This window comes from Panthera uncia (genome assembly GCF_023721935.1).
Source record: "Panthera uncia isolate 11264 chromosome B2 unlocalized genomic scaffold, Puncia_PCG_1.0 HiC_scaffold_24, whole genome shotgun sequence".
NCBI classification, from domain to species: domain Eukaryota; kingdom Metazoa; phylum Chordata; class Mammalia; order Carnivora; family Felidae; genus Panthera; species Panthera uncia.
Genome location: NW_026057580.1, coordinates 88,658,237 through 88,676,963, shown reverse-complemented (window position 1 = coordinate 88,676,963; position 18,727 = coordinate 88,658,237).

Genomic DNA, 18,727 nt, shown 5'->3' with positions numbered 1-18,727 from the left:
GCATTTGAGAAATTACCAACAGCAGGTTTTCAGTCAGTTTTGCAAGTATCATCAATAACAATTTATTTTAGATAGCATAAAGAATCCTTGGATAAAGATATTAGACATTGTATTACTAATCTAAGTACTGTCTCTATGGGACGATCCAGTGGTGACAAAATTGGGAAAGATGATAGAGGAAATAGATACAACAGCTCTTATTTAAGGCTTCCTTGAGTAACAATTATTCAGAAACAGGCTAAGCTCTCTCTCTCTCTCTCTCTCTTATTTAAGTAATAAGAAAAGAGCAATTTCTATGTCCACCTTAGTTCTTTGGGGAGTGGGGGCAGTCAGAAATTCTTTTCCCTTCCTTCTCTGGCTCAGTGCAAAGTTTTTCAGGTGACCTTGCAAAAACAATCAACCCTATCAGACCATTCCTTTCTTGTAATACCATTTTCCTTGGTCTCTAGATATACTATGCCCCTGCCTTCTGTCACCTCTCTGTCTTCTGAAGCAGTACATTTTCTTCTTCATGGCCATTAAATGTTGTCTTTGCTTGGTGTTTGGTCACTGACCCTTTGTTCATTTCATTTCATATCTTTCCCTAAGTAATCTCATTTATACTCATATCCTTAGTCATCACCGACACTCAGATGATCCACAAATTTGTGTTCCTGGCTGAGACCTTTCTTTGAGTCATACACGTATGTTTCCAACAGCTGATTTCACATGTCCCCAGGCAGTCTCACATATACCACAAATTTATTATGTCAAAAACCAAAATCATGATCTTCCCTTCCAAACCTGGACTGTTCCCTGTCACAGTGAATGGAAGTAATAGCTATTAAATTCTGTAAACCAAGAACTTGAATTCATCCTTGAAACTTACCTTTCCTTCAGCAATCTCCTTGCCACATCCAATCCATCACCAAATTAGGCTAATTTATCTCCTAAATAAGCTCGGAAATCAATTCCTTTTTCTGTTTCTTCATCACCGACTCTATCATCCAAGCAGCCATCGTCCCTTGACTGGCCTACAAAATACCTTCTTTCTGGTCTACCCAAATTCACTTGGCTCCCTCTACCACAACTCCACATCTGTCAAGATGCTTTTTCTCATTGCACCCTCACCATAACTACTCCCCAGTTAAAACCCTTCACTGGTTTGACATTGCTTTCAGAAAAATAAGACTAAATGATCAATATGGTTTATAACGCCCCGAATAGTATTGCGCCTACCTGCTTTCTCAGCTCCATTTCGTACCATTATCCCTTTTGCTCTCCTCAGCTTAAGCCTTGTTAGCCATCATTCGTCTTTCTTTTTTTTTTTTTTTTTTTTCAACGTTTTTTAATTTATTTTTGGGACAGAGAGAGACAGAGCATGAACGGGGGAGGGGCAGAGAGAGAGGGAGACACAGAATCGGAAACAGGCTCCAGGCTCCGAGCCATCAGCCCAGAGCCTGACGCGGGGCTCGAACTCATGGACCGCGAGATCGTGACCTGGCTGAAGTCGGACGCTCAACCGACTGCGCCACCCAGGCGCCCCCATCATTCGTCTTTCTTAATCATCTTTTCCCTCCCTTGCTCCAAATCCTTTGGATCTGGGGTATTCTTTATTTTTTAATTTACAGAGTTTAATCTTATTTACCTTTTGGAGATTAGGATGCTTATATTGGAACTACCTGTTGTAAGCTGTCTAGTATAATGTATGTCTTCTTTCTGGTGCTGTTTGAATTTCAATTTTGCATTTATTTTGGATTTTTTTTTTTATTTGTTGCTACCTTTTGAACAGGCTTTAAGCTTCCTAAAGACACTGACCAATTTACTCAATGTGTAGCACAGAGTGAGTCGTCAGTAGTATTTTTTGCCAGAATTACTTGATAATTGAACATGTCTACAGTGGTAGATCTACCTTTTCAAAGTGGCCGAAATGACCGTGGTCTCTCTGTAAGAAGGAGTGGAACAAGGAAGGGGAAACATGGACCATGGAGTCAAACGTGGGTATGAAACTCCGTATTCTACTGGAGTCCTCCCTGCCCATCACTTTTCTCCTCATCAGAAGTAGTGTTAACGATGTCTTCTTTCAGGGCTGTTATGAGGTAAGGGACATGGAGTAAGCACTTTTTGGATAAGTAATTTAACAAATATACTCATTCAAGTGACAGCAATTTTGAAGCACCTACCGTATGGCAGGGATCATCATCGTTATCATTTTTTGCTTCTCAGTATGGATACTGATTCATTGAAATCAATATCAGCTGTGTCACTTGTTGACATTCAGTGTTCTCTTTTTTTCACGTTTATTTATTTATTTTTGAGAGAGAGAGAGAGAGAGCACGTGAGCAGGGGAAGGGCAGAGAGGGGGCGGGGGGAGAGAGAATGCTAAGCAGGCTCCGCACTGTCAGCACTGAGCCTGACATGGGGCTCAGTCTCGTGAATGGTGAGATCATGACCTGAGCCGAAACCAAGAGTCAGATGCTGAGCTGACTGAGCCACCCAGGTGCCCCTGACATTCAGTGTTTTTAATCTTGTCTGTGTGTACATATTTTGTTTCCTCAAGAAGATTAGGAAGCAGGTGTAATGGGCTAAGATTGTTTTCCTTTTAAATGACTTTCACTTCTCTTTATTATTTATTTCACATAATAAATGGCTATAAGCGTATGTTAATTTATTTAATAACTTCAAATACCAATTGCACAGCTAATCGCCAGAAAAGAATATTTAAAAAACAAACAAAAAGGCCCATAATCTTTGCTTTTAGAGAGTTCAAAAATCAAATTATAGAGAGTAAATAAATACCAGCCCACATGAGAATGATTTTAGAGTATAAGTATTACAGCGGATGTCAGGAACTTTGTCATCATAATAGAGTTTTAATATATGAAATGTAAACTTAGAACAAATTAGTAGTTGCCCATAAACACCTTTAAAAAATTTATGACTCTAGCTCTTTTCCATGTCCAAACCAGCTTTTAGGAGACACTCTGAAAATCAGAAACATTTCCTCAAATATCCTTTACGTGTTTTGTGGGAAGCATAATGGTAGTGAATATGGAAAATATTCTATTTTATTTTGAAAGAAATCCTCAACGGAATTATTCCATGCCAGGGTTAAGCTGTGAGTTTGTACTCCACAGTCTACTTATAACTTACATGCAAAAAGTTAGGATGACTAACAAAACTAGGCATTTAAAAAACAAACTAAGGCCTTAATTCAATTTAAAATATCTGTAAATGTTGCTTATCCTTCCTGGAGTGAAGCAAAACGCAGACCTTGATCCTTGGCTCACGGAAATGGTGGTGCTAAGGATTCAACATTCTGGGCTATTTCACAAAATAAAACTTGCATTTTTCCATACTTATAACATTTACTCTTAAAAGTACATTATAAAATTATAGCAGCAGTACCGGTTCATGAGAGAAATTTAGAGACATTTTAAAAACATAGAGAAGGAAAAAAATGAACTCTACTTGATGAGTTTATGAAACAAAAAAAGATGTGTCTAAACTCAACTCTAAGGGAAAATTGGTCAGGCTGGAGTCTCTGAGATTCACCTCAGAAGGTGAAACCGAGGAAGGTTCAAGAAGCCTAAGAGAAAAGCTCAGCAAAGTGAACCTAACCTCCAAGAAAGACTTGGCCCTTGAAAGGGATTTGATCTTCCAGATTCTGAGTGCCACATGGGTTCTGACGCCAGGATTTGTCGCTCAGGCCAGTTCTTTATTAAAATCATACCTTAGTCCATCAAAGAGCTGGGGAATCCATGAAAAGCTATTCCAATAAAACTTAGTAAGCCCCTGGGAATAAAAAGGATGGTGCAAATATTCCTCCAAAAGGAGGTATCACATAAGGGAAACAAGCCATATTCCCTTTTCATCCAAGAAGCCCCAAGGAGGTATCTGGCATCTGGAGGTTCTCAATGTCGCAGGTTGGGTGGGAGAAGATGGTCTCCAGCATATGCTGAGTGAGTAAAAGACAGCTCTGTCCGGGCTGACCAAGGGCAATAGCAGGAGGGGAAGTAAGTTCTAGAATAAGCTTGAAAATGCAAGAAAGATACCTCCTGGAATATGAATTTGATTTTTAAGAAATGATGCCTTATTTTAGTTAGCATATCTTTAATTTCTAAGGATTTTAAAAAATGACTTAGAAGTTTGTTTGTCAGGGGTGCCTGGGTGGCTCAGTCAGTTGAGTGTCCCACTCTTGATTTCAGCTGGGGTCATGATCCCAGGGCCATGGGATCTAGCCCCACGACAGGTTGCATGCTGAGTGTGGGGCTGCTTAAGATTCTCTCTCTCTCGCTCCCGCTCTCTCTCTCCATCTCTACCCCTCTTCCCTGCTATCTCTCTAAAATAAATAAAATCTTAGAAAAAGGAAGTTTCTTGGTCATATAGTTCTTGTGACTTGCCTATTCATGTCTTTTTTTCTGCCTTTATGTTCATTCTTTTTACTTAAAAGGAAGTCATTACAAATCTGAAGATTTAACAACCTGTCTACAATATGCCGCACTAACTTTTTAGAATTTGTAGTTTGTTCTTTAATTTTACTTAGGATATTTTGACCCAGATCTATATGTATTTTCTTTTGTCTTCAGCCTTTGTGCTTTACTCCACGGTCATTCATCTTTTAAAAAAAATTTTTTAACGTTTTATTTATTTTTGAGACAGGGAGAGATAGAGCATGAACAGGGGAGGGTCAGAGAGAGGGAGACACAGAATCTGAAACAGGCTCCAGGCTCTGAGCTGTCAGCACAGAGCCCGATGCGGGGCTCGAACTTACGGACTGCGAGATCATGACCTGAGCTGAAGTCGGCCGCTTAACTAACTGAGCCACCCAGGCGCCCCTCGGTCATTCATCTTTAAGTTGTTATGTTTAGCTCTATAAACCACATGAATAAAATTTTTAATAGCTAACTCAGTTTTGCATTTTTAAAACAATTACCTTATTGCCATTATTTCCATAATCCATAATTTCCTCACTGATTTGAAAGTCCCTCTTTATCATATTCATTTTACTCATATGTATTTGCCATCTCTTTGTTTCCAATGTCCTGCTGTAAATTCAAATGGCAATACCACATATTCCAAGTAATAAGATTTATCATTTATTTTAATATGGAATAATGTAAGTGTGCCTCATTATTCTTCTTAAAAATATGTTGCCTATTTTCTTCTATGCATTTTTTCAAATGAGCTTTAGAATCAGTGATCAACACTCTTTGTTTTTAAGTTGATTTATTTATTTTGCAAGAGAAAGAGCATGAGCGGGGGAGGGGCAGAGAGCGAGGGAGACAGAGAGAATTCCAAGCAGCCTTCGTGTTGACAGCCTCAGCTTACCAACAGTGAGATCGTGACCTTATCCGAAATCAAAACTTGGAGGCTCAAAAGACTGAGCCACTCAGGCGCCCCAAGTGATCAAATTTCTAAGTAAGAGCTTGTGGAACTTTGGATTTGGATTTCACTAAATGTACACATTAACATGTGGGAGAAGTGACAACTTTACCATGCTGAAAAACTCCCATTCTAAAACCAAATATATTTCTCCAATTAGGGTTTTATATCTTCTGGTTCAATAAAGCTTTGTGGCTTTGTTGTCATTAGTTTCTGCACTTTTCTTGTAAGTTTATTCCAAATCAGTATGTCGTTTTGTGTATTTTGTACCTCTTAAGAGAGATCTTTTTAATCTATTATATTCCGCTAAGTGAGGAAATTAGTTTCTCTATATTTATTTTAACATACACTTCTTGAAGAGTATCTCCTTATATACAGTGTCTGCTTCAAATGCTTTACAGCTGATGACATCTTGAGTTTTAGGTAAAGAGAAAAACCCACAGACTCCGGCATCAAAGATACTTGTAGGTTGCATCTCGGCTCAAATGTTTCCTAACTACATAAAATTGAAAAGTTGTACATTGTCTGAACCTCTGTATCCTCATCTACAAAAGGGGCTTGATGTTTCCTTTGGAGTGGCCAACGAGAGGCAATGTTCAGAACTTTTGTAAAGCACGGACCTCAAGTATAGCAAATGGTGGGAATAGAGGAAAAACACCAATTCCTTCCTCCTCAACTTGTTCTTAAAAAATATGAGTTGGAAATTTCACCTTTTAGATATATATGAACTAGAAAAAAATAATTGTAGGTAAACACATACACATATAGATAATGTGCATTTTTATTATTTGGTTAGATAACTTTTCTCCTGGTCCTATTAGTTGGTGGCAAAATGAACATCTGTGCATGTATGTGAGTGTGCATGGTGTAATAAATAGTATTACTTTATAGATGAAATACCAGTGGCTCTAGTGTCGAAGTTAATGAATTAAGTCACAGAATTGATCTATGGAACCACAGCCGGTCACATCTGCCAGGCTGATGAACCACTAATGACAGTCGGCAGTCGTGGGTTTCACTCATTAATTATCCAAATACTCACGCTGTGGGCACGAACTCCTAGGCACAGTGCTGGGCACTGAGGATGTGAAAGGTAACAATCTCTGCTCCTGTACCTGGGTGGCATCCTCAATATTTTTTTGAATATTTACTATTTATTTTTTGAGCGAGAGAGAGAGAAAGAGAGAGAGAGACAGACAGAATACAAGCAGGGAAGGGGCAGAGAGAGAAGGGGACACAGAGTCCTAAGCGGGCTCCAGGCTCTGAGCTGTCAGCACAGAGCCCCACGGTGGGGGCTCGAACTCAGGAACCGTGAGATCGTGACCTGTGCCGAAGTCGAAGTCGGAAGCTTAACCGACCGACCGAGCCACCCAGGCGCCCCTGGGGCATTCTCAATTTAAGCAATCTGCTGGTGGACTCTTATAAAGCGGTGGTTTCCTCATCTGGATCTTCAGCTAATGCGTCCAATTTCTTTACCCTGAGAAGCTTCTCTTATGGATCTGATGTTCCCGTCTTTACCCGCTGGGAAAAATGGTTCTCAGCCTGAGCGGACTGAAGCAAACCCTTGATCATTCCATTTTCGTTCCTGAAGTTACTGCCTAAATCTTTATTTCCTTTTCTGTCGGTGCCTCAGAAGCTGACGTAGGATAAATGGAAGCGATCAACTGGCAACTGTGTTGTCAGCTGCGTGGTGGGGTCAAAGGTGCCGGCTGAGCTTGCAAATTCTGACCGTGGGCCAACAGCGAGGGTGTTTGCCTTAGAGGGAAACGGTGCCCTGCGCATATCTCACCCCGCGGTGCTGCTGAATGCGCCAGTTTCAGGCGATGCCCCATTTGCAGAAAAGAAGCACAAAGAAGGACATCTCCTTGATGCCCTCCAAGCACCTGAAACTACCCACAGCTCCGTAGCCACCCTGCCCTCTGCTGCAGGCACACCCCCATGCGTTAATACCAGAAGGGAGGCAAGTTTCTGTTTCCTGAGTTCTGGGAACTGGCATGACAGCTGGTTGCCCTAAGCAGCGCACATATTCCGACCCTGGGAACTAAAAAAAACCCTCCCCACGACACGCTCATCTATTCAACCCAAAGGGGCTTTAGTGCACTTTTCGTGCTTTCAGTACGTTTCTCTAACTGCCTCACATTAAAATCTTGCCAAGGAAGGGTTGTTCTTACGCTGAAAAAGAATTTACCTTTGGCCAAGTGTAATTCAAAGGCCGGATTTCTGGTTTCAACAAAAAGAGACACGGAGCGGTTAGCACTGGGGGAAAACAATCTGTTGACAAAATCATTTGACAAACCAGGGCACGCCTGACATCGGCCGGAAATCATGGTCATGTCCGTTTGAAAGAAACAACACTGAAACAATGTGCTTTTTCTCTGGAAAGATGCACCCTCTGACCTACATTGGGGCCTGGAGCGAAGAGCTCAGTAACTATAAATGTTACCGATGACTCTCACCCCTGGTTTAACTCTGGGTTTTTCTAAATGCTTATGTAGCGTGCAAATTATCTGCTGAAGTGTAGACATCGGTGCCAAATGAACAGTGCGGGAGACGTCAGAAGGGAGTGAAACTTGGAAATGAAACGGCAGCCTTTAAATAGCCCAACTGCGTGCATCATGACGTGACATCAGGGCCTCTCCAGTCATTGCTGATAGGCTACAAGGGAGCAGCACCCTTGAAAGGGTTTAATCCAGAGCAAGTTTTTTTTTTTTTTTTCTTTTTTTTTAAATTCAGTTATTACTCTATTACCACTAGGGTAGCTCTTCTCCTATCGTTCAAGATGTTATGTTCTCCTCTTTTTTTTGTTCACTTCTGTCTTCCTTTCCTTAGAAGGGCCTCAAAAATTCAGGCCCTAAATGATTTGCCGTTTAATCAGTTTTGAGCACTGCAATCAGGAATTTAGGCATCATTTTGTGACTTGTCATGGAAAAAAAAGGACACGATTAAGAATTTTGAGTTTTAAGAGAAGAGGCCATAAACCAATTTTAATAGCATTTTTTCTACTAAAATTTTGAGGCATTGGATGAATTAAGAGCCATTCATATGAAGAATGCGCGTATAACTGTGGAAAATAACTTAACGTTTATTAGCTTCCTAATATGTGTCAAGCACTAGGCTAAGCATTTTACATATGTTTTCTCATTTACTCTTTTTGACAGCCTGAAGAAATATGCATTATTGTCCTTAATCTACAGAGCAGGAAACTGGAGACTCACAAAGATTAAGTCAAGTATTCAAGCTTAGAGAGAAACTGCTTTTAAGTGGCAGAACTTGGATTAAAATTCAGCTCTCCTGGATTAAAAATGACATCTGCTAACCCCAGACCTCCTTCGCTTTGTATTACACCCCACAGGATTTCTCATTCAATGAGAAATCGAAAAGGTAAAACTTACAATTTAAAAATGTTCCCTCTCACTGGGGTGCCGGGTGGCTCGGTCTATTAAGCGTCTGACTTCGGCTCAGGTCATGATCTTGCGGTCTGTGAGTTCGAGCCCCTGTGCTGACAGCTCAGAGCCTGGAGCCTGCTTTGGATTCTGTGCCTCCCTCTCTCTCTGCGCACTCCCCCACTCACTCTCTCGAAAAATAAATAAATGTTAAAAAAAATTTTTTTTAACGTTCCCCTCAGTAACAAAAACAACAAAAAAAACTAAAAAGGATAATCATGATTAAGCAACATTTACATCTGCTCATAAAAATATTTATTTTTAAAATTTTTTTAAAAATGTTTATTTTTGAGAGAGAGAGGGAGAGCGAGAGAGAGAGAAACAGAGCACAAGCGGGGGAGGGTCAGAGAGAGAGAAAGAGGGAGACACAGAAGCCAAAGCAGGCTCCAGGCTCTGAGCTGTGAGCACAGAGCCCGATGTGGGGCTCGAACTCACAAACCACAAGATCATGAACTGAGCTGAAGTTGGACTCTTAACCGACTGAGACACCCAGGTGCCCCTCCAGATATTTATTCTTATGCAATAATGTAAACCTTTATCTCCTCTTTTTAATTAATTAACTTATTTTTTATTTCAGAGAGAGAGAGCGAGAGAGTGCATGAGTGGGGGAGAGGGGCAGAAAAACAGAGAGAAACTTTAGCAGGCTCCACACACAGCGTGAAGCCTAACACTGAGCTCAGCCCCACAAAATCAAGAGCTGGACACTCAACCGACTGAGCCACCCAGGAAGCCCCAATCTTTTATTTTAATAATAAATGATCTGAGTGGGAAGTTTGTCCCCATTATTATTAAAACATAGTTTAAATGACATTAATAGTTCCCGCAAAGTTAAATTTATATTAGGCTCATACATAAATACAAAATACATGCAGATTTGCCACATTAAATGTAGAATATACCTCCCCTTGATTTATGTTTTAATTCTCAGTGATCAAGAGAAAACAAAATAAAAGGCCTTTGCCACTCAGAGTTGAGGCACTCATATTTGATTTAGTATTTCCAGCTTCCAAATAGATTTTGTTATCGGTTATGTCTATATTTAGAAAGGAATACAAAACCTCAGTAAGATCGTTTTAGACTTTTGTTAATGTGTGAATGGCGAAAACATGGGTAAAATCTGGCGAGCGTGGGGCTGGTGATAGTGGAGAATCAGTATCTAAACCTCTCCTCCTTTTCTTCGCTTGTGTTTGGTGGTATTAATGTTTCTTCTCAAGAGAGAAATGCTTCCAGGGGCGCCTGGGTGGCGCAGTCGGTTAAGCGTCCGACTTCAGCCAGGTCACGATCTCGCGGTCCGTGAGTTCGAGCCCCGCGTCAGGCTCTGGCCTGATGGCTCGGAGCCTGGAGCCTGTTTCCGATTCTGTGTCTCCCTCTCTCTCTGCCCTTCCCCCGTTCATGCTCTGTCTCTCTCTGTCCCAAAAATAAATTAAAAAAAAAAAAAAAAAAAAAGAGAGAGAAATGCTTCCAGATAAGCACACAGATTCCCCCCGCCCTTAATAGGTCATAGTCTGAGCACAGTTGGAAATGGCACCTTGAAGAACATAAACCCACCAGAAAGCTCCATAAGAGGATACCTTCATGCCAACCAATGATGGTCAGCCCTCTGATAAGTCAGAAATTGAGAACGATGGTCAGCCCTCTGATAAGTCAGAAATTGAGAACGATGTTTGCTTTTCCTTCTGTCGTAGCAATATGCCTGGATCAACCAGGAAAACAAAATTTCATGAACTTAATTCTCCTTAATTTATCCTCTGGAGCTATCTCCAAGGAATATATTCCTATAGAAAGTTTGTTCTTCATGGCTGTGCTGTCCAATATGGTGGCCACAAGCCACATGTGGCTACTGACTACTTGAAATATGGCTAGTGCTGTGGAGAAACTGAATTTTTAAAAATTTTTTTTTAACATGTATTTATTTTTGAGACAGAGAGAGAGAGAGAGCATGAATAGGGGAGGGTCAGAGAAAGAGGGAGATACAGAATCCGAAGCAGGCTCCAGGGTCTGAGCCGTCAGCCCAGAGCCCGACGCGGGGCTCGAACCCACGGACCGTGAGATCGTGACCTGAGCGAAGTCGGACGCTTAACCGACTGAGCCACCCAGGCGCCCGAGAAACTGAATTTTTTAGTTTGCTTAACTTACATGCGTCTACGTTTTAAAACAGAAGCAGTATGTAACACGTTTTTGTTAAACACAACTGTATTGCTTTGGTAAATGCTACATGTCCCCTTAACTGTTGCATCGGGTAAGATATTATTGAAGTTAAATTTTATTCTTTACTTTTTTAATGTGGCTAACTAGGAAATTTTAAATTAAATAAATGACTGATGTCTTTCTATGGGATAGCACTGTGCTAGAGGAAATAGGGCAAGGATTCTCATGTCAGATTGCATGGGATCAAAGTCAGTTCCTCTGCCTACTACTGCTTGGCCATGGGCAATTTATTTAACCTCTCCGTGCACCGGTTTTCTCATCTATAAAACGGGTGTGATAATACAACTACCTACTTCATAGGGTTACAAGGACTAAATGCATTAAGTCTTGTAAAGTGCTTAAAATAGTGCCTGGCATAGAGAAAACATTATATATGCACTTGCAAACGAAAAAGGAAAGCCAATTGTTCCTCTCTAGAAGAGGTAGGTCACCATTCTTTCAATGGAGGCTACCTGAGCGTAAATTGACTACAGTTATTCTGATGCCCTAAGCTGAACATCTGTAATAGATAAGGAATTAGCGTATTTGATTAAGTCCCATAAAAAGGATGCTCAACAACAGAGGTGAACCGAAACATACATTCTTACAAAAGCTTAGTTACCTGAAAGTATATTTTAAAACACTTTATGAAAGGCAAACAAAGACCCCAAAATATTACTCTTGTTCCTATAATGTAGTCCTCTCTCTTCCAGGACTGGAACTGTCGGAGCCCAGAACAATCATCCTTAGACATCACTTGCGGTAGCTGCCGATCAGCCACAATCATTTAAACATTTTTTTTAATGTTTATTTATTTCTGAGACAGAGAGAGACAGAGCACGAGGGGGGTAGGGGCAGAGAGAGAGAGACAGACACAGAATCCGAAGCAGGCTCCAGGCTCCGAGCTGTGAGCACAGAACCCGATGCGGGGCTCGAACTCACGAACCGCGAGATCATGACCTGGGCCGAAGTCGGACGCTCAACTGACTGAGCCACCCAGGCGCCCCCAGACACAATCATTTAAGACATTTAAATACCAGTATGTGTCTATTTTACTGTAATAACCAGCTGTGTCACTTAGACACATAATTAAACTATCTGAAAAATTATCACTAAAATATACAGAAAGGCTCAATCAAAGAAGTCAAGTCTAAGTAAAAGATTCTTTTAAATTTTTATTTAGACAGCAGAAGGGATAGAGAAATCTCATCTACAAATTTCCTTAATTCACTAGTTAGGCATTCACTGAATGCCTGCTGTGCACGTGGCCCAGCGAAACAAGCCACCATCTCGACGTTCAAAAAACAAAACTTCTGTAGAGTCGAAATTAAGGCAAAAGTGAGCAATTCATGATCGTAGTTTTTTACAAAACAAAAGGTCTATTTTGAGTGGGCTATCATCAGAATAGACCCATGTTTCTGAGTTTCTTTTCCGGAACAATGTTCAAAAATGTAATTTCTAATTTGAGAGGGTAGTCATCTCCACAATTCATCAAGTTTCCTTTAGTGTGGCTACTTAAAATACAGGAAAGGGCGCCTGGGTGGCGCAGTCGGTTGAGCGTCCGACTTCAGCCAGGTCACGATCTCGCGGTCCGTGAGTTCGAGCCCCGCGTCAGGCTCTGGGCTGACGGCTCAGAGCCTGGAGCCTGTTTCCGATTCTGTGTCTCCCTCTCTCTCTGCCCCTCCCCCGTTCATGCTCTGTCTCTCTCTGTCCCAAAAATAAAAAAAAAAAAAAAACAGGAAAGAACTACGGTCAATATTCTAGCAAACACTAACGTGCTGCCCTGGAAGGTCAAAAATCCTCCCCTCGGCACCAATCCTCTTGAGAGTGACCATAAACCCCCAAGTCAAGCTTAGACAAACGCACGAGTAATAAGTCGAGAAAAACGAGGGCTAGATTTGCGCTTGTCATGGTATTTTCCGAATGTATGTAGTAGTCCTTCTATCTCCCCCTCATCTGGGAAACACATCTGCGATTTTTTTTTTTTTTTTTTTTTTTTTTTTTTTTACTAACCATTTTCCAGCCTCTTTCATAAAATAGCGGTTGTGTTCTGGTGTTTTTCATTTTGAATACTCAGAGCACGTCTCCCATCTCATCCGCCGCCACGTTGTTAAATCCAAAGTAGAAAGAGAGAGTGATCGCTCTGGTTGTCTCCAGTTGGCAGCAGAAAATGTGTTGTTTTCAATTGCTGTGTGTAAACGCTCAGCCAAAGGGACAGCTTTGCGGGATGACGTGCCTCGAGAAGGAGCTACCGCAAGTGCACACGGAGGGGACAGCCCCAAAAGGCCTCCTTAAAGGACTCTCACCAGGGACAGTCGCTGAGACTGAACACTGACCTCAGTTTTGCCAAGTCACCTAAGGGAACATGGTTTTGTCTTCTGGGCTGAATGTCACAGGCAGACACGGCCTGGATCCCTACAGAGTGGTGTTTGACAAAGGAAGGTCATGTGCCCAGCTTTGCTCCAGAGGATGTCTGCTCTCCGCAACAGTAAAAGTTAACACGATACAGAAGTTTCGCTAATACAAAGGATTTGCGATTAACACTCGACATCGATTCTGATTTTCCATATTTTTTTAGTAGAACCAGGTTTGCTAATAAATTGCCAGCTGTTAAAGTCACTAAGCCTATTTTCATCACAACCACCACATAACAGGACCCCTGCAAATACCTGAGGCCTGCTTTTCTCTCATTGTACACTTTATATTGTTTCAGATGAAACGTACCCTCCGCCAACGTTTCTGGGGCTTCATCGTTAATGACTTAAAATACAGTTACAAGGTTCGGGTGGGAAGTTGGCAGGTCTGCCGTCAGTGTGGCATCCAAGCCGCTCTCTTCTAAGGCCTGGAGATGATTTCAAAAGAGAAGGAAGGGGGGGGGGGGAGAAGGAAAAAGTAAGGGGAGTCACCAAAAACTTTGACTCATGGCCACATTGCCAAAAATACAGATTTTCAGATTAATGCTTCATCAGAAGGCAGGTAGGAAAGGGCGGGGGGGGAGGAGTGATGAGTTAGAAACAAAAACTGGAAGGGGAAAAAGGCGACGCTGTGTCAATCAAATTGGGTGCAACTCTGTCATAAGGAGGGAAAATGTTGCGTTTAGATCTTGACTTATCGGTCAATATCTAGTCGTCACAAGAATCCCAGATTTTCTGTCTCTTCCTCCCCCCCCCCACCCCCTCCAAGAGAAAGGGAAGAATTTATGAGAGAAGGAGGTCTGTAAAAAAACTAAAAGGATACCAAAGATTTCGAATATTTGGAGGAGGTTTCAAGAAAATCACACACTGACACCTCCAGCTTCTCAACAGCGGTGAGTTTTGCCCCTGAGCAAACGCGATTTTCATCACGCCGCTGCTCTAGCTAAAAGGCTGGTCTTGACAAGCTGCGTTCCTGGTAAAATGTTATGGTTGGCAAATTCGGTCGGTGGAGAGACGACTTCGGGAGGCTCCCTCCAGAGTGGAGATGTGCAAATTGACTCCAGCACCTGTGGGAGAGTCAGGTACCTCTGACCCAGATTCGCTCTGTTTTCTAGCACCCTGTCCCTTTGTTCTGTAATGAGAGCCAAATGTTCCCTTTCTCCAGTCCCTCTGGCCCTGTAATGTGACGCCCATCTGCCCCGGACAGCCCCCCTCGCCCTTCTCCACTCCTGGGCCCTGCCGCTACCACTGGCCTGAAATGGAAAGGGATTTAAAAGCCTTCAGTTCTCTTGGGTGTCACGCTAGAGCTCTCTGCTCCCTGAGTTCTGAGATAGCTGTGTCCTGCTAACTTTTCTTCGGCAGTGAACCCGAGCATTAGCAGGGCAGTCGTGAAGGCGAAGTTCTTAGGCGTGGGAGAGTTCTCCCGTTTTCCAGGCAAGAGAGACTCTTCTCCCGAATGAAAAGCCCGGGGAATTTTACGACACTGCGTAGGACTGACTCGTATCAGGAAACGCCTGCGTCTAACTGAAATCACTGATGCTGTAGTTTAAGTCCGTGTGTTTTTCTGGCTCCTTTTCCCCACATCTCAGTAAAGACACGGGGAAGCGGATGAAGCTCCAGCAAGGTGCCAGAGCAGTGGTGCTGGGCTCCAAATCACATTTGAAAATGTCAGGATGTGGCCTGGTTTCGTTTAGGGTGTTCGTCCTTTACCTAAGCCCGGGTCCCCGTCGGACCACACGCCAGTGGCTGCACAGGTCAATCAACCACACCTCTGCCCAACAGACCAACGACTCTTCTCCTGAAGCAAAACAAGTCTTAAGAAGGTTTCAGGAAAAAAAAAAAAAAAATTAGGGAGCCATGAGTACCATGTACAGGGGACCGTTGCTAAGGGTGGCAATGTCGCCCCACCTCAACCCACTCTTCTTCAATCTCGTGAGTTAAATTGGCCTGGAAAGTTCAAGAAGACCTTTCCTTTGGTCACTCTTAAACAGGACCACAAGAGATTTGCTCTCAAATATGTCAAATCAGGCTCTGCTTTTCGAGGCATCCCCCTTTTCCATGTCCATTTCTATGGTGACCACCACATAAGTTTTCCTATCACTGTTGTGATGTCATGGGCTTTCGAAAGATGGCCTCTGTTGCCAGGGCAAACAGTTGGACTGGAGTTAGAGGAACCAATTCAGTTTCTGTATTCCAGGGGAAGACGAAGAGTCACCTTCGAGAGCTCTCTAAGGGAGGTTTTTTTTTTATATATGTAATTACAGCTTGCCAGACATCAGACGTTGTGCTAAGGACTTTACATGCATTGTCTCGAAACACCAACGGCGATAATACCGTTGCCCCATCGTGCGAGGAAATTGACATGTAGAGAAAGATGAACTTCCCTATGTCAGTATGTGTGACTGAGCTGTGATTTGCATTAAAGTCTCTCTGATTCTGAAGTGCAGATTTCTAACAGAAATGCCAGAGGAGATTTAGGGACTGAGCAGATGCTGGGGAAGGAGAAGGGCCTTGGGGTCGGAGTGACGATACTATATTGAACCTAGAAATATGAAGTAAGATTCACAAAATACATTTAGACCCAAAAGCGATTCTAGTGATTTAGATCAACTCTACTGTTTTTTAGTTGTCTCCTTCACGTCACTTTCAAGTAAGTGCCAGCTGTAAGGCCAGAGGAGGGGAATATTAAAGTGTTAGACATTGAGGTCCCTGTTATAAATCAGTCAGCTAGCCAGCCTGCTTACAACATTCCATTCCATTTCCAGAAAACTGGGTGAATCTGCTATTCTGTTTTCCAACTCTGTTTAAGTTTAGGGTATTTTTCTTGATGTAACGTGTTGAATGCTCCCTGTGCCTTTCAGCTTTGTTGGGGAGCAAGTATATTATGTCGTGGCCTGCATTGTCCCCGACTCATGTGGGACAAATTAGCCAACTATACCTTTCCCCTGATTCAAACACCCAAGTTTCTAAGTAAAGGAGAAATATCCCTATTTGTGTGCATTTGTTTTGGATACACATTAAGTTACCTAGCCTGTGTTTGGGTGCCGTGTTCTAGGCAAGATGCTTTGCATGTACACCTTTATCCAATCTTCACCACCATGATTATATCTACTTTTCAGATAAGGAAACTGAAGATGAATTTTTCTGCTATTGTTGTTCAGGTTCGCGCAGCTAAGCAGACCGTCTGGATATCTGTTCACCTGCTCCCTCCAAAGCTCCCCTTCTTTCCACCACAACGTGCCTCCTTCATTTGCAGTTGTGCAAGGGCTCCTTATCACCTACAGCCCAAAGTCCAGCCTGCTGAGGGGGAAATGTACCCTCTCAGCGTCTGGCCTCTGAAACTCCTGCCTCCTCTCTCCCTGCCATCCCCTAGGGACGAAGACCTCCATGCCACAGGGGGCTCTGCAGTTTCAGGCCAGGCCTTCTAGCCATTGACCACATTTTGTCTCCTCTTCCTGGAAGTCTCCTCACCAGACTTCCAGCCACTTTACAGACAATCAAGACAACGGAAACATAACGCATGTTCAATCAAGGTCAGCCTCTTTTACTTCTAGAAAGCACTAGTTTTTCTCCACTTTCTTATGTTTCTTGGTTTTAGCCTCACAAGAAACTACGTGATTGAGAATGAAAAGCTTTTCAATGCACACTTACCAGGAAAAGAGACAGTAACCTTTGGAACAGAATGAGTAGTTAGTTGTGTTGTTGCTTCGGCACCCCCTCTCCAGCACGCCCGTCTATGAGAGCAGAATTCAGGCAACCTGCCCAGCATGAGGCACAGAGAAAACCATCGCTGGTTGGCAAACCACCCACGAGTATGGTGGGAACTGATTCAGCGCTCTGTCAGGTCCTGCCGAAGCCAACAGGAGGAGCCCAAGGTACATACCCCTGACCTGGGAGGAAAGTTTAAGTCCACCCCAGGCAGAACCAAATATAAAATGATCCACACTCTCTTGGGGCCCTCAAGACCGTGCAGGAAAACTGTACCGGCTGGACAAGAAAGTATTGGCACCAAGAAGTATCACATATGGGAGGAAATAAAAAGAAATATCTAAAAACTGAAACCTCAAGAGAGGAGGCTCCTTATAACCTGTAAGAAGAAAAAAATGAGGAAAGCAAACAATATACAGCCTCAAACACAACAGTGGAACCGTGCCCAGAGAGCAACAAGTCTCGATGATGTCATACGTCTCTTCCCTCTCCCCAACATGGAGACCCTTTCAGTCCTTTCTGTCATCCTTGCTTCAACCGCATGAAGCATAACGTAAGTTTCTCCCTTGTGTCTCCAAGGAAGCATAGCAGCTTATAGCAAGTGGTGATATAAACAGTGTCCTTGTCAGAGGCATGATTTTGGTTTTGGGTGCATAGGTATCCCACTACTTTAAGAAGGGCAACTTGTGAAAAACCCGCAACGCTGCAAAGCTTTTCAAGATTGCAGATACCACTGCAGGACTAAATCTTATTATATTGTGTTGCTAACAAGTCTCACGTGAAGATGTCTTTCGGCAAATTCAATGATATATCAGCTGACCTCCATGAGCTAGTTACAAAAGGAGCCCTTCTGAGAATAATTTTGAAGGAAGAGGTGCTTTCTCGATCATGGAATATGACCCCTGCTTCATTTGTTTCTAAGTCCTGTTCTTATTCATACTTTTCTTTGGTCACAACAGAGACCTTCTCTTCCAAATAGCCTGGGGAGCTCAGAGGCTCATACAACTTCCAGAGTTCCGAATTGTCTTCTCTTCTTACGAGGTCTCTCTTATTTTTTCTAGGCAGCACAGAAAGTAAAGCCGAATTTGAAATAAATATTCTCTCAAACAGATCAAGTGTAGAAATGTACAAAGAGAATTGTTTAAACCCAAAGGGCAAGTGAAGAGAGCAGGACCTAGAAGGCAAAGGCAAGGGAAATTTGAGGAACTCAAGTCTTACGGGCATATTAAAAAAAAGAAATAAATGCGGACAGACCCTCGTGCCAAGGCACAACATAAAGTAAATAACCCAAAAGTTCAACACAGACCCTCAACTATCAAACAACATAGGGAATTTCCTTTAAAGTCTGCTGGAATTTTCACTAAAAGTTGATCAATAGGCATCAACAGCAGTTTATTAAAGGTGACACAGCCCCTAATGACTTGCATTTATTCACGATTCAACGTATTATTCAGCCTATAATATGCTGAGGCCAGTGAAGGACTAATAATGGAGACGCTCTTCACAAAGGTTCGTATTCGAACAGAGAATATGACCACTTGGACGAATAATAAGAAGTTCTAGAGGAGGTGGTAGACACAAGACTCAAAACACACACAGAACACAGTGGGG